Here is a 6,713-nt window from a genome sequence, read left to right as displayed (position 1 = left end):
AAGCCTGGTCATCGTATCCTGCTTGAGGACCGCGACTACCAGGGATCCCCAGACTCTAGCTGACCCCTGGATTCCTGACTGTGTTATTCCCTTGGTCTCTGTGCCCCAGTCAGCCTGCACCTCCTGAATCCGGACACCATCTATCAGAGGCATTGCCAGCAGCTTTGGAACCTGAGGGGCAGGGAGGGGTGATTGGATCTGAGGACTGCAGCCCTCTCTCTGTAATCCAAGTATCCACCCCGATAAGGCCCCTTGCACCCCCAATCCAAGCGTGCTGTCCCTGCCTATGACCTCTGTCTGTCTGCCTGTTGACACACCATGACACATGAGATCAAATAACAAGCTTCCAGGCTCCCAGCCCCCAGTGAATAGGCCATCAGTCCTGTCAGGCCTGTGTTGACTCTTCCCAGCAGGGGAGTTCACCCCTAGCCCTGCACTGAAATCCCCATATGAATGGCTTTCCAGAGCTGCCTTACTCGTGGGACTACAAGTCACAGCTAGCTTACCTCTGAAGGTCCTTTGGGACTCGCTTTTCAGGGCTGCCTGAAGCGTGGAACTACAAGTCCCAGCCAGCTATGGTGTGCCTTTCTTAGCAGGGCAACTCGCAGCTAGCTGAACTCTGAAGCTCCATTGGGAATCCCTTTTCAGTGCTGCCGGAGGCGTGGAACTACAAGTCCCAGCCGGCTGCCTAGTACTATGCAAGGCCAACAGCTGGGCACTTATCAGGGAACAATCTTTTGGGCCCAGGCAGGGAACAGGCCTATCGAGACCATCCCCTCGCCCAGCCCCAGAGACTGTACCTCGGCCCACATCACAGCACTGTGGGTGACCCCCAACAGTGAAAATACATCATTTGTCTCATCATGAATATCACAATCATTGTTAGTGTTGCCAACATTGCCGTCAACAATACAAACATTATCAATGACATTACTATCAATGTTACTGACATTAGTAATATCACCCGCATTGTCATCACAACCATTATCCACAGTCATGTTTATAGTATTAATGACAATTGAGTTCGATACCTCCCCAGGCAAGGGAATTTCTTCTTGTTCTCCAGCTAATGGAGAATCCTGTAGCCCCACTCCATTCCCAGCCCCCTCCCTCTGTCCATCCACCGGTAGCCCAGACATTACCCCAATATCTGTCCATAGTACCTTGGCTTGTCCAGAGAGTTCCAGCGGGCCCTTCCGGGTATTCTCGGCAGGGGCATAATAAGTGACAAGAGTGCCCAGGTCTGCACCCAGCAAAACAGGAGTGGGAATTTCCTCGGAGACCCCCACCTCCCGTATCCCCCTTCCTGCACCCCAATCTAGGAATACCTTTGCACAGGGTATGCGTGAACGGGTCCCCCCAACTCCTGTGAGGGTAAGGAACTTTCCTGGGATGAGGTTCCTTGGCTCAATCAGCTCTGGCCGAATCAAGGTGACTTTTGCCCCGGTGTCCCAGGAAAGTCCTGAGATGTCCGGCTTTCCCACAGGTGAAACATCTGCGGGTGTCAGGCAGGAATGGCTTGGCTCCAAGCGCTGCAGGTGTGGGTGGATGGGAAGCTTGACTCACCGAAGTAGGAGAGGTTGCTAGGGATGATTTCCCCCCTTTCCAGCTGTTTGGAGGAGCCTTGCGAGGGTCAGGCACCCGGGTATGGACAAAGGTATCTGCCAGGTCTGCTGCAGCTTTAGTAGACGCTGGCTCCCTCTCCAAGACAAACTGTCTGACGTCTGCTGGGCAAATGTGCAAGAGTTGATCTCGTATCATGAGGTCTTCCAAAGACTCATAGGAGTCAGCTTTCAGTCCCTTAGTCCACTGTCGGAATGTGGTGCGTAAGCGACTTGCCAAATCCGTGTAAGAGTCCCCAGGTCCCTTCTGCATGGACCGGAACCGCTTGCGATATACTTCCGTGGTCATCTGGTACTTCCGTATGATGGCATCTTTTAAAACTTCGTAATCATCGTCTTGCCCCTCTGGCAATTCAACAAACGTGTCCAGGGCCTTGCCTCGTAGCCCTGGTGTCAGGTACCGAGCCCATTGTGTTTGGGGCACATGGTACTGATGGCACGTTTTTTCAAAGGATAGCAAGTATGTGTCAATGTCACTGTCTTTTTCCATCACTGGAAACTTGGCTGCGCCTACGGCCAGAGTGGCGTCCCTGTGATCTAGGAACCCGAGGTTCTGACCCAGTCGCTGCTGCTGCTGCTGGAGTCTTGCCATCTCCAGCTCGTGCCGACGATCAGCTTCCTTCTGCACCACCTCTCTCTCGGCCTGGTGTTCCTCTCTGTCAGCCTGGCGTTCAAGGAACCGCAGGTGCGCCTCCAGATCTGTCTTCATGAGGCGTTTCAGGGCTTCCTGCATCTGAGGAGAGTCTCTGCGCGCTCAGGCGGTGGTGTGACGATAACATTTGGTGATCTTCCAGTGTCAGTCTCTGTATGCCCATCCTGTGAGGCCGTCTCTGAGCCACTGGAAATGTGGGTAGCGGGAACTTCTTCATGTTCAAGTTCCCCCGAGTTCTGATCTGCTCGGATATCAAACTCCATTAGATCACTAATCAAATCTTCACGATTTTTGCGACCGACGTCCAATCCTCGTGAGGTACATTCTGCACTCAATTCACCTTTGCTCATTTTCTTGTAAATCTGCTGCACCAGGCATAATTGCAAGCAAGGATAGAAGAGAAAGTAGGAAAAGGAAGGAGCTGTTGCTATATGTCTCTCTCTCTCTCTGTAAATATATATATATAAAATATGCACCGCTTGTTGTTTCCAAACAGGTTACAATCCTTCAGTGCAGAGCCAATTTTTTAACACTGCACTGAAGCTCTTAATGCAGTTATCCCACGTACGCTGCCAAAAATATGTCACGGACGCACGATCGCCACCCTCAACATGCGACAATCGTACAACCGCGACCAACAATACGTCACGCCCGCAGCGTCAGACCCCGGACCTTCTCACCAAACTCGTGACCGAAGGACCGGCCGATCTAAAACCGCGATGTGATGTGCGTAACAAGGCCACACCCAGCTGCACCCTACACAGCGATTTTCCAGCTAATGGACTAGAATCGGTTCCTGCAGTCTGAATGCGCTTGTTACTGGGTCGGGTTAATTATGCAACTAACCCTTTCACACTGCCACCACCTTCTTTTGGACAGAGAAAAAGGAAACTCTCTTTATCCAATATACACTGTAATGGTTGAAAAGTCGCCTGTCCAATACGGTCACCGCAGGGCGATTGGGCAGAGGATTAAACAAACACAGTAGCGTCTCTTCAAAAGGCAGGAATTCGTAAATTGCAATTAAGCGCTTTAGAAACAGTTTAACACTTTCAGAAAAAAAGATTTATTACTAAAAGAGTCAAACAGGTGCAATAAAATATTTACAGAAAAAGATGTAACTAAGATATATATTTATATATACATAGAAAACAGCACAGCAAAGAGATAACAGGGAGAAGTTAAAAGGTTAAGTTACTTGCCATGTTCAGCCTTAAGGTAAGCAGATCCAAGTTGCAGAGCGAAGGGTCTTTGATCTCCTGCTGTTACGATGTTAAAATTGGGAGATGTGTTTAGCTTTTTAGGCTTGCCAGCCTGTCTTTTAAAGTCCCCCTGCAAGGGAGGGTGGCTCTGAGTACTGGCCAATACCCTGTTTTGGGCGGGATCGTCGGATGGACTCTGCATTAAAACTGACAGCTTCATAATCCATGATATGAAACATAGGTGACAGCTGACCTGAGGAATGTTCATTTAACTTCTGTCACCTGGCTGGTAGGGTTTATGAGGTTCCAACTTCTTTCAAGTCCAGGAAAAAACTGCCTTATCTTGGTTAGGAGGTGCGAGTTTACACAGGCCTTGGGACAGAGAGTCTGCTGTCTCTATGGGAGGGCTTTGTAGCGCTGGGCCCCCTGCTGCTCCAGCCTGCCAGCAACTTTTAACACTTACACATCTGTCCCTGTGCCTCTCAGGAAGGGAGAGGGTAGGGAATAAAGGATTGAGGAATACTTCTAATAAAAAAGGAGAACTCCGCGTCCATCTCTGATGAGCAAGTTTGCTACACAACCGATTTAGGCAACAGAACTGAAGATGCCTGCCAACTTGTCCAGTAGATCAAAAAAGTTTCTTTATGTGAACTGTGCCACAGCACATTCTAGGTTCTGCAAAATAGAAAAACAAAAAGGGTGTATATCAAGTGATAATTAATTATTTTAATATCTTGTTATTAATGCTGCTGCCGCCTTGGCATATAAACCAACAAAGAATGGAATTATAGGCGGGAAGGTGGTGCTGCACTGGCTATGATATATTGCTATTTGTCTTATTGTACAGTAGTGTCTCTTTCTCAAATCTCAAATTCTATTATAATGTGTGCCAAAAAAAATTAAAGTTAAATAATATCAAATCAATCTACAAAACCAACCCAAAATCTATGAACAATATTTGTCACAAAACCAATCCAATGCCCATGAATGAATTATTAAACATTTAACAAATTAACAGTCCCATGTGTGATAAAATCAAGTGATTGCTTTTTTCTTATTTATTTATTTATTTTTTTTCCTTCTTTCATCCACCACCAAAAAATGCTAGAAAAACTCACTAGAGGTAAATGCTGGTGGCATTTCGTCAGCAGACATCCTCCAAAGGATACCAAACATGCTGTATTTATACATATTAAAAAATAATTCAATGCTTAAAATAAACAATTTCTAATTGATACTAATGCTGCTTATAAATGGACCTGACACATACCTGTTCTAATATACCCTATATTGCCAAAAGTATTGGAATTCCTGCCTTTACACGCCCATAAGCTTTAATGGCATCTCAGTCTTGGTCCGTAGGGTTCAATATTGAGTTGGCCCACCCTTTGCAGCTATAATAGCTTCAGTTCTTCTGGGAAGGCTGTCCACAAGGTTTAGGAGTGTGTCTATGGGAATGTTTGACCATTCTTCCAGAACCGCATTTGTGAGGTCAGGCACTGATGTCGGACAAGAATGCCTGGCTCTCAGTCTCCGCTCTAATTCATCCCAAAGGTGTTCTGTTGGGATAAGGTCAGGAGGTCAAATTCCTCCACCCCAAACTCGCTCAACTCATCCATGTCTTTATGGGACCTTGCTTTGTGCACTGGTGTGCAGTTAGTTATGTTGGAACAGGAAGGGGTCATCCCCAAACTGTTCCCACAAGGTTGGGAGCATGAAATTGTCCAAAATGTCTTGGTATGCTGAAGCCTTAAGAGCTCCCTTTACTGGAACTAAGGGGCCAAGCCCAACCCCTGAAAAACTACCCCACACCATAATCCCCCCTCTACCAAACTTTACACTTAGCACAATGCAGTCAGGCAAGTACCATTCTCCTGGCAACCACCAAACCCAGACACGTCCACCGGATTGCCAGACAGAGAAGTGTGATTTGGTTACTCTAGAGTACACATCTCCACTGCTCTAGAGTCCAAGAGTGCAGTGGCGACGTGCTTTACACCGCTGCATCCGACTCTTTGCATTGCACTTGGTGATGTAAGGCATGGATGCAGCTGCTTGGCCGTGGAAACCCATTCCATGAATCTCTCTACGCACTGTTGTGCTAATCTGAAGGTCATACGAAGTTTGGAGGTCTTTAGTTTAGTCAGCTGGCGACTTCTGCACACTGTGCGCTTCAGCATGCGCTGACCCCGCTCAGTCATTTTACGCGGCCCACCTCTTTGTGGCTGAGTTGCTGTTGTTCCCAGTTGCTTCTGCTTTGTTATAATACCACTAACAGTTGACCATGAAATATTTAGAAGCAAGGAAATTTCACAGATGGACTTATTGCTCAGGTGGCAACCTATCATGGTACCACGCTTGAATTCACTGAGCTCCTGAGAGCGACCCATTCTTTCACAAATGTTTGTAGAAGCAGTCTGCATGGCTAGGTGCTTGATTTTATACACCTGTGGCCATGGAGTTGATTGGAACACCTGAATCCAATGAATTGGAGAGGTGTCCCAATACTTTTGGCAATGTAGTGTATATCTCTACCTCAATTACCTCTCACCCAATCGAGGCAAGATATGCTAAAATACAATCCCTAAAGGGGCACTCTACCTTTTTATAAAATAAAAACTTTTTATATATAAAATATATTTTATGTTGACGTGTTGCAAAGATCCATATCAGTTTAACAGTGAACCATATAAATCAATTTTTAAGGGGCACTATAACTCCAATTCTTAATATATAAATCCAGCTCAACAAAATTATTAAAATCTACTTAAACACAATATTGACAGCAGAGAGTGAGCCATCAGGACCTCCTAAAGGGTCATTCTACTTTTTTTTTTTTTAATTAAAGAGGGTTCTAAAAATCAAATTATCTTTATATTAGTAACTCAAAGTTCTTATAAATAAATAGTGGCCTATTTAAATTGGTGTTACCACATATAAATATAAAAGTTACACGCTATCTCAAGTTTGTGATCTATATAAAACAGATTTTCAGTATTACATCAGTATCTTTTTTTTTTTTTTTTTTGGTATACTTCTTTATTAAAAATGGTTTCAGTCAAATTAATGACCAGCCCCTTTCCAATAAAATTGTCCCACTTCCAAACTGAGGGGGAACTCTATGTCCAATATATAGTTCTATATAAAACTGGAGAATTCTCTCTTAAAACAAATTACGTCTCTGAATGGTCTTCGTTAATTTAATTGTAGACCATCCAAATATCCTACTTCTCATAT

This window comes from Staurois parvus, unplaced genomic scaffold (genome assembly GCF_062004578.1).
Source record: "Staurois parvus isolate SC_StPar_1 unplaced genomic scaffold, SC_StPar_1.0 ptg000147l, whole genome shotgun sequence".
Classification (NCBI taxonomy): domain Eukaryota; kingdom Metazoa; phylum Chordata; class Amphibia; order Anura; family Ranidae; genus Staurois; species Staurois parvus.
This window is presented reverse-complemented; position numbering follows the sequence as displayed.